Source organism: Chrysemys picta, chromosome 9 (genome assembly GCF_011386835.1).
Source record: "Chrysemys picta bellii isolate R12L10 chromosome 9, ASM1138683v2, whole genome shotgun sequence".
Lineage (NCBI taxonomy): Eukaryota > Metazoa > Chordata > Testudines > Emydidae > Chrysemys > Chrysemys picta.
Genome location: NC_088799.1, coordinates 82,569,880 through 82,578,946, shown reverse-complemented (window position 1 = coordinate 82,578,946; position 9,067 = coordinate 82,569,880). Strand labels below are relative to the sequence as shown.

Below are 9,067 nucleotides of genomic sequence, written 5' to 3'. Positions count from 1 at the left end.
TGGGAGGCAGGCCAGGGCCAGGGAAATTTGTTAGGGGGAGGGATAGCTCAGTGGTTTGAGCATTGGCCCACTAGACCCAGGATTGTGAGTTTAATCCTTGAGGGGGCCATTTAGGGATCTGGGGCAAAAAAAACTGAGCAGGGGGTTGGACTAGGTGACCACCTAAGGTCCCTTCCAACCCTGGTATTCTATGAACCTCCTTGCCTGCACCCCTCGGCTATGTCTTCTCTAAGGCGACTTGCAAACAAAGGGCGGGTTTTCACTGCCAGCCAACTCCAGCCAGGATACTGGGCGGCATGGACCTTTCAGTCTGACCCAGTAGGGCCGTTCTTATGTGCTGTCAACCCTACGCGGACACGGCCCTGGGGGCTTCTACCGCCACGGAGCGAGCTGGGGTCAGTCGTAGGCTGAGCTCCATTAGCCGGGGCCGCCCCGGCGCTTTCTCCGTCCGTCACTGGCAGGCTCGGAGTCCGGGCCCCCTTCCCCTGCAGCAGTAGCGGCAGCTGAGCCAGTCGGGCCCCCGCCCTGCGCGGTTAGAGAGCCGGGGGCAGCGGCCGCGCTCGGAACCCAAGTGCGGGCTCTGGGGACGGGAGAGGAGGTGAGGCGCCGCCGCACCCGGGGCGGGGAGAGAGGCCGGGCCGGGCTGGCTGCCTGGGCAACGGGAGCGGCCTGCAGGAGGAGGTGAGGCCGGGGTTTCCCCGTTCGGCGTCTCGTCCCCCAGAGCGGCTCTCCCCGTGCGGGGGAGGGGGCGATGCAAAGCCCCTTCCCCGGTTTGAGGCTCTCCCCGTGTTCCGGGGTGGGGGCACAGCTCCTCCCCGGGTCTGGGGGTCTTCCTCTGCTAGTGGAGGGGGGATTTTAGTGCAGGAGCCTTTGCAATAACATTGGCTGCATCTTTGGCACAAGATGTGCTGGCCTTTTGTATCTCTCATGCCCCGTGGGATCAAGCCTGGCTTAGAACTTAAATGGGGAAGGCAACACTCCAGTTTGCAGGAAGTTGTGTTAGCACTTGGCAGTTCATTGTGGTATTGTCCTTCAGTGTGTCCTAGAAGTGCTGCGATGGAAGGGGGTGTGAGCGCGTTGGGATGTGCACCAGAGGATTAATGCAAAGCATGAGTACACACTGCTGGGCTAGGTCCAGCAATGGATGGGAGCAGCAGGCCACATTCATTATTTCTTCCTCCCTCCTGCACTCTGCAGCAACTGGATGTAGGCTGCTTGGTTACATGGACTGGGAGGCTCTGAAGTTTATCCTGAGCTTGAGAATTCCTGTCCTGAGCCTTGCTGTACTTCACTGTATTTTCCTCAAGTGCTTTCTTTGTGCCTTTCTCCAGTTTTCAGGAATATTTATGCCATGTAAAGATCCTTCAGCTTATTTAGGAAGAATTGGGATAGTAACACCAATGTATTCCTGATCAATTTCCACTTTGAGTCACTGCATTCTGCCTCCCTGCATTTCCCCTTTGGTTTCAATTGAGTACAGTGCTGATCAGCTCATGTCCTAAACTGTTGGATAATTTAGTTGTGAGTTGCCCTATTCCACCCCAGAGTTAGCTGCATTTTCAGTCATGAAGAAAGCAGTCCCCTTATATAGTTTGCTCTAGGATCCTGGAAAAAGTATATATATATTATGCACTGAAATTTTCAAGCTGCTTTTCCCTTAATGACACATCTTTTCTTTTCCTTTTTAATAGCTGCCTTTTTATTTCTAATAAGAACAACAGCTGGAATTTGAGTAATCAGAATTATAGATCCCCAATAGGTATTTTTCAGTGACAATGTAGTAGCTGTTATTACATGCAAATATATGGGTTGTTTTCTAGTGCACACACAAGAAGAAAAATATTTGAAACACCCACACAGGACCTGCCCCCAACTCTATTTTCCCCCTTACTCTCAACTGCCAAACCTTCTTACAATGCCTAGTTTAGTTGCCTCTCAACCACCTCCCCACTGCCAAACAGTTCTGCAGCCATAATTCAGCCCAGGGGTACTAAACATTTCTGCAACACTTAATGACAAACACCCCCTAAATCCATTATATTCTTGATGGTAATTTAGAGCACCAACTTAACCAGTAGAAAGCATCCCCATTCCTGATGGTCATACTATCAAATCCTGACACGTCCCTGTCCTCCTGATCACAAGCAGCCTCCTCTGCTTTTTGTCACTGTCTTTTTTCTATTGGGGTGTTGAGAATTGTACACACTATTCCAAGCGCAATGTCACCAATATCACACAAGGGGAAACTGTGGCCTCCATAACTCACATGGTACCTCTTAAAGGTGTTTTTTTTTTTTTTTTATGCATAGTGAGTTTTCCATGTGTTTGTGAACTTCTCTGATGAGCTCTTATTTCTATGTGACATAAGCCTAATAAACAAAAATGTGATTTTTGTAAAACCTTCCTTTACTATAAAATTAGGGAGTATTCTGAAAGAAGATGATGTCACTACTAGAGTTCCAAGGGAAAAGAGAGCAGTCAAAAGCTAACAATATTAGGAACCACTAAGAGAGGGATAGATAAGACAACAGAAAATACAATGCCACAATATAAATCCATGGTACACCCACACCTTAAATACAGTGTGTGATTCTGGTCACTCCATCTCAAAGAAGATACATTGGAAGTGGAAAAAGTACAGAGAAAGCCAACAAAAAAGATTTGGGGTATGAAACAGCTCCTGTAAGAGGAGAGATTAAAAAGTCTGGGACCGTTCAGTTTAGAGAAGAGATAAGTAAGGGGGGATATGATGTAGGTCTATAAAAATCATAAATCGTGTGGAGAATGTAAATAAGGAAGTGTTATTTACCCCTTCACGTAACACAACAACTAGAGGTCACCCAATGAAATTAATAGGCAGCAGGTTTCAAACAAACATAAGGATGTACTTCACAACATACAGTCAACCTATGCAGCTTGTTGCTATGAGATGTTGTGAAGGTCAAAAGTATGTTAAAGAAAGAATTAGATAACTCATGGAGATTAGGTCCATCAGTAGCTATTAGCCAAGATGATCAGGGATGTCACCCCATGCTCTGGGTGTTCCTAAGCCTCTGACTGCCAGAAGCTGGGACTAGCTGATGGGGAGTGGATCTCGATAAATAGCCCTGTTCCGTTCATTGCCTCTGAAGCAGCTGGCTCTGACCACTGTTGGAAGACAGGATACTCAGCTAAATGGACCACTGTTCTGACCATTGTTAGGAAGTGGACTGAAATGAGTGATGTAAATTTTGTTCCCTTCCATCTAACAAGTTACATATCTTGCAAGCAGAACTCACTTAGGCCATGTCTACGCTAGCGAGCTTACAATGGCACAGCTGTGCAATTGCTCGCGTAGCTGCTCTGTGCATATGGGAGAGAGCTCTCCCATTGACATAATTAAGCCACCACCAGTAAGTGGCAGTAGCTATGTTGGCAAGAGAGCTTCTCCTGCCAAGATAGGTTACACTGACAGAAGTACCAGTGTGGACAACACTATGTCGCTTAGAGGGTGTCCCCCCCCCCCACACACACCCGAGCAACATAAGTGATACCGCCAAAAGTGCTAGTGTAGACATAGACTAAGGCTATGACTGCACAAATTAATTTGCTGACATTTGTTCATCATTGGAAACATACTGCTGCTAAGACTGCAAGTGGTTCTGATGCTGGTGCCAACAGAACAGTGTTGCTAAAAGATGTCCAGAATAGTGCTGGGTGGTAAATAGTTTTCTTGTTCTGCATAGGAATGAACTTGAAACATTTAGAAGCTTTGTGTGAAAAGCAACAAGAAACCCTTATTCCCGCATTAGCTAATAGCTCACTGGTTAAGGAGCTACTTATTTGGTATGTGGGAGACCCTGGTTCAAATCCTGATCTAAATTACACAGAGCAGAGATTTGAATTAGAGTCTTCCACATCCCAGGTGATTAGCCCAATCACTGGACAATTGGCTATTCTGGGGTTAAATTACATCCTGGATGTGAAAAACCTTTCTTGACGAGTGTTTCATTGAAGCTGGTACATTCCTGCAAAAAGAAAAAATTGATTTCAACAAATCAATATTTTTCAATTAAAAATATTAAATCAAAAATAGCTGAATAGCTCTAGTTCAGAACATGTGGTTTGTGAAATCCATTTCCAAAAGAGAAATATATCAAATTATAGTATTATACTTTGTGATCGAGCTTTACAAAAATATTCATCCTGCACAGGAATTACAAGTTTTTGAATGTTTCTTTTTCTTTATTTCAAACACTAATCTACATAAAGAATAGTTTCTTCCCTGATTTTACTTGCTAGTGCTTTAACTAGTTAGAGAATGTGGTAGCCCATTTGGAGTGTGAATTAATGCTTACAAAGAGAGAAGAGAGAACCTTCCCATGTTTTCTGGCCTCATGTTACAGCCACCTTTTGTTGCCACTTCTGTAGCTGGCTCAGGGAGTTACTACAGAGAATTTCAAACCATATTACCTCCACGATTCCTCCCTCCCAAAGCCCTCAATAGAGAATTTAACCTGCTGTTTGCAAAAGTGAGTACATATCTGCTACATCCTCATTATTTTACATAAGACCTGCTGTAATAGGAGCACATCTAATGTGGTCTGAAGTCTGTTTAGCTGTAATTTTGGCTTTCCAGGATATTCCAGCATTGTGTGAAAGGTTGCTGCTAATACTCAATTCAACTTGTTTAGTAACTTACCACTTTGTATTGTAAAGACAAGGCGAGGTTGGTTACATCTGATGTTGTGAAGTGGTTCCAGCTCAGCCAATCCATCATTTTGCTGAATTCCTCCAGTTCCTTCCCCTTCTATGCCTGCTGTGGCTGAAGCTTCACTTAACACCAAAGATATTAGGCAAGTGTGCGCCTTAGAGTACTAATTGACTCCCAGCTTGCATTTCTTATTGTTATCTTCCCATGGCCTTGAACTCAATAACCAGTTTCAATCCTGCATTAATGCTGCTGTAACAAGCAGAAGTATTACATCAATGTTTATTAATATTAGAAGTTTAGATCAGAAAGTTTTGATTGTTGAACCAGCCTAAAAGCAAAATAGAAACCCTTTTACAATCTGACATTGAGACCCTATCCTATTGCCTTCATAACCTATTCATCATTATGGCAGCCACTAACAGATGCAGTAGACAATAGGCTGTGAAACACTAATTTGCATTTCCATAAGTAGCTCTTAAAGCTTAATACATTACAAACCATCCTTAATTGAGCCTCACAACCTCCATGTGTGATAGTTTACAGATGGGCAGGCCAAAGCCTAGGGCTTAATTTCAGAGGTGCTGAGTACTGGCAGTTTGTCAAAGTTAGTTGGAGTTGAAGTAGAGCATCTTTGAAAATCTGCCCATAAGGGCCATATATTAAAAGGTATTTATGTGCTTAAATATCCAATTAGGTGCCTAAGTGGGATTTTCAAAAGCACCTAAACGGATTAAATATCTAAACACCAGTTGAAATTAATACTAGTTTGGTGCCTAAGTTGCTTGGCACTTCTGAAAATCCCACTGCATCTTTACATGCTTAAATATCTTTGAAAATCTGGCTTTCACCAAGCTCACAGTGAGTCAAGCATATAGAACTGCAAATAGAACCCAGGAATCCTGCTCTAGACAGTAGGGCCCAGATCCACAAAGGGACTTAGGCAATGTAGCAGTCAGCATCTTGGTGCCTAACTTTTAGGGACCTAGAAAGTCACAGGAACAGCACTGTGATCCACAAAGCTTGAGATAGGCGCCTTGACTTCCTACCCACCAGGCTACAGAGGATACATCTATACTGTAATAAAAATATCTGCAGCACCAAGTCTCAGAGCCTGGGTCATTTGACATGGGCACAAAGGACTCCGGTTGGAGCCTTGGCTCTGAAACCTCATGAGAGGGGAGCGTCTCAGAGTCTGGGTTCCAACCTGAGCCCAAATGTCTATACTGCTATTTTTAGCCCTGCAGCTCTAGTCAATTGACCCCAGTTCTGGGATGTGATGCCTTGAGTTTTTTATTGCAGTGTAGCCATACCCAGAGGCACTCTCACTCTCTCTGATCTAATGTCTGTTTAAGTATTTATCTACAGTGGAACAGTCACTGGGGCAGAGAGAGATGGACTCTGTAGCCTAGAAGTGAGGGCACCCAAATGGGAGACCAAAGTCCAGTCCCTAGTCCCCCTTAACCACTTTCTCTTTAGAGACATAGGAACAGTGTCAATAGGAGAGATTGAGAAAGTCCCCACATCGGACTACTATATAGTCAGTGGTTAGAGTACTCACCTAAGAGGTAGGAAACCCCCTCTTCAAATCCTTACTTCCCCAGTTAGTGGATTTTGTTGGAAGAAAAACAGGCTGACCCAGAGGCAGATTGAGTAGATGGGCTTCTTTATTGCGGTACTTGTTCCCCTGGACCCAATTGTCCAGTAAGCACTGAATTAGTTACATCATACTCTTTATCTACATTTATTATAACATCCCCAAAACCCTTATGGAGTAATATGAATGCCATACAATGAATATTGATAACCCTATACTGAATATAATTATCCTTGCCCCTGATTACTATTTACCTCATTAACATATTCTACCGATAAATTTTACTTTGAAGATACACTTTTTTTGCTATAATTGCAGTCATGAACTCCTTGGATCAGCAGTTTGCAGGGAAGGGAGAAAGGGACCATGACCCCAAACTCACCTGTGCAGCTGGGAAAGAAAGGGAGAGGGAGATGATACTACTGTACCCAAAAAGGCATCCTCATTCCTCAGGCAGCTACAACCTTATCAAACCCTTAACAAGGAGAAGGGAGGGGAGAGGGGTAGCCCTAAAATCTATCATCAGACACAAAGATGCCTGCACTTTATCAAGTGGAGCTGCCAGTCATCTCTACCATTGGTGGTACTTCCCTGCAAAGATTGGTCTTCCAGAATGTATGGGGTGTTGACAGTAGCATTGTTGAGTCTGCCTATTAGCAGCATGGAAGCACTGCCCACCTGGTGCTCTGTAGACCCATGGTGAAGTCCAACAAATCCTCACATCTAGATCTTGCTACATCTCTGCTGATTTTTAATTTTAAAAAGCAAACAAACAAAATTAAAACATTTAGAGTTTGGGGAAAGAGGTTTCTTGCCATATGAACTTTCAAGAGTCCCATATTGAGTTAATATAAGAACTGTCTTGACTGCTAAAATAATGTTTGGGGGACAGTATCTCAGGAATTTATTATCTATGGGTTTAAAAACTATTTTGGCATTATTAGCTCATTCAGAATTGACAGTAGAAATAAAGGCAGACTTAGCTACAGGAGATGGACATTTGTGTTCTGAAGCCCGGGAGAACAGGAGCAGTAGCTATTATTGATCAGATCTTCAGTCAGGGACACATACCATAAACCAGTGCAATGCCAGTGAAGGCAGTGGGTTCCCAAGTGGCAGAATTTGGCCCTTAGTGATATGTAGGGTTTGTTTAATTAGACTCATATGTTTACTTTGGCAAGCTGATATTAGCTAATACGTGGATGTGACTTGGTGTCAGGTCAGATATTTTCTTATGCATGTTATAACTGTATACTTAAAATTGAGGACAGATGAAAGAATCCCAGAGGATTTACATTACAAAGATTATTACCCAGCTTGTCTCAAACAAAATGCCATAGGTGATGTTATCAATACACAGTTCCCATAACTTTTTTTTTTTTTTTTTTAAAAACACCAACTGTTCAAGGTACATAACATTGACAGAAGTAACGCTTTTAGAGAGCGTTTAAGTTTCTGCTCTTGTACCCATAGGCTTGCAACATGACCCATATAAAATGGATTTACAAATATATTTCTGGTTAGAAATTACAAATGCCTGTATATGGACAAGGTTCAGATTAATTTGTCACACCATTCAGCCAGCTATAATAGATCCTCTTTTTTTTTGGCCCTGATCCTGTGCTATGGAACTCAATGGGAGTTCTGCCATTAGCTTCAGTGAGAACAAGTTCAAGCCCTGTGTGTTCTGGACTTCTGTTCACCACTATACACAGATCAATGTTAGCTGAAATTTAGGAGTATACTTAGAACATTGAATGCAACACAATTTGGAAATTAAATCTCCATGTTGCAAACTTTTGCTTTATGGCATTGGGAGGGTGCGTATTCAGCTAAGATCACTTTAGTTTTATAATTATATCAATGGGAAAAAGTGAGCTATTGACTATGTGGGGTCTGATCCTGCAGTCCTTATGCAGGGAAAATTTCCATTGAGGTCAAAGATGGCAGTTACATGCGTGTCTGAATGCAAAGTTAAATATGGGTGAAATCCTGCCTCAGCTGAAGTCAGTGGCACCTATTGGTTTTAATGGATCCAGGATTTCACCTTATGTATGTACTGCAGATTCAAGCATTCTAATTAGTTGTGTATCCGTGTTTTGCTTTCTTATTGTGCCAACTTAATGTTTGTATGCAGTGTAGAGTTTAAGTGTAGGCCCTGATCCTGTAAAGACCAATGCTAGTGCATAACGTTAAGCACCTGAATAGCCCTGGTGACAAAAAAACCCACCACACAGTATCAGAAGAAAAACATCATTTCTAGACATAATTGGCTATGGATACATTTTTAAAACGTGATCTTGCTTGTTTTATCCTCTTCCACTAGGATAGTGATCTACCCACTATTTCCTTATTCATGAAAATCTTGCTCCAGTATATATTTTGAGTACTCAGTGGGACTACTCTTGCTTAACATTTAAGCACCTGCATATTTGCAGGATTAGGGCCTTAATCATTCATTCCAGCATTCTTCCTTCATTGGAGTTATTTTTTGTGAATCTGTTTTTAAATGTTGCCATTATAAAGACTTTGTTCACAGAATAAATCATTTTTAACATGCAAGTACCTGTTCTCAGAATCTTTAGCCTCAGATAAAGAAAAATAATGACTCTCTCTCCAAGGACCAATTGTTTTGTTAAATTATAATCTTTTTTCAATAAGAGGTTGAGCTGTATTTAAATAGAGATTGGCCTTTTTTTATTTGACTTGGGCATTTGAAGTTTGGAACTGATCTGTTTTACATGAATGAACAAGAAATGCAAATTGGATCTAAAATGGAT

The 9,067-nt window shown here is 42.5% G+C and overlaps 1 protein-coding gene across 4 annotated transcripts in view; it reads left to right on the top strand.

The window, feature by feature from the left end:
• The first annotated feature begins 372 nt into the window (after nucleotides 1-372).
• Nucleotides 373-9,067, top strand: part of C9H8orf48 (chromosome 9 C8orf48 homolog) — a 61,070-nt gene continuing 52,375 nt past the window's right edge. For 3 of the 4 annotated variants that reach the window (XM_005279508.5, XM_042853260.2, XM_065557256.1), the window contains exon 1: nucleotides 402-681. The gene's annotated coding sequence lies outside the window, so the exon portion shown is untranslated. The other variant, XM_005279510.5, reaches the window with a different exon arrangement.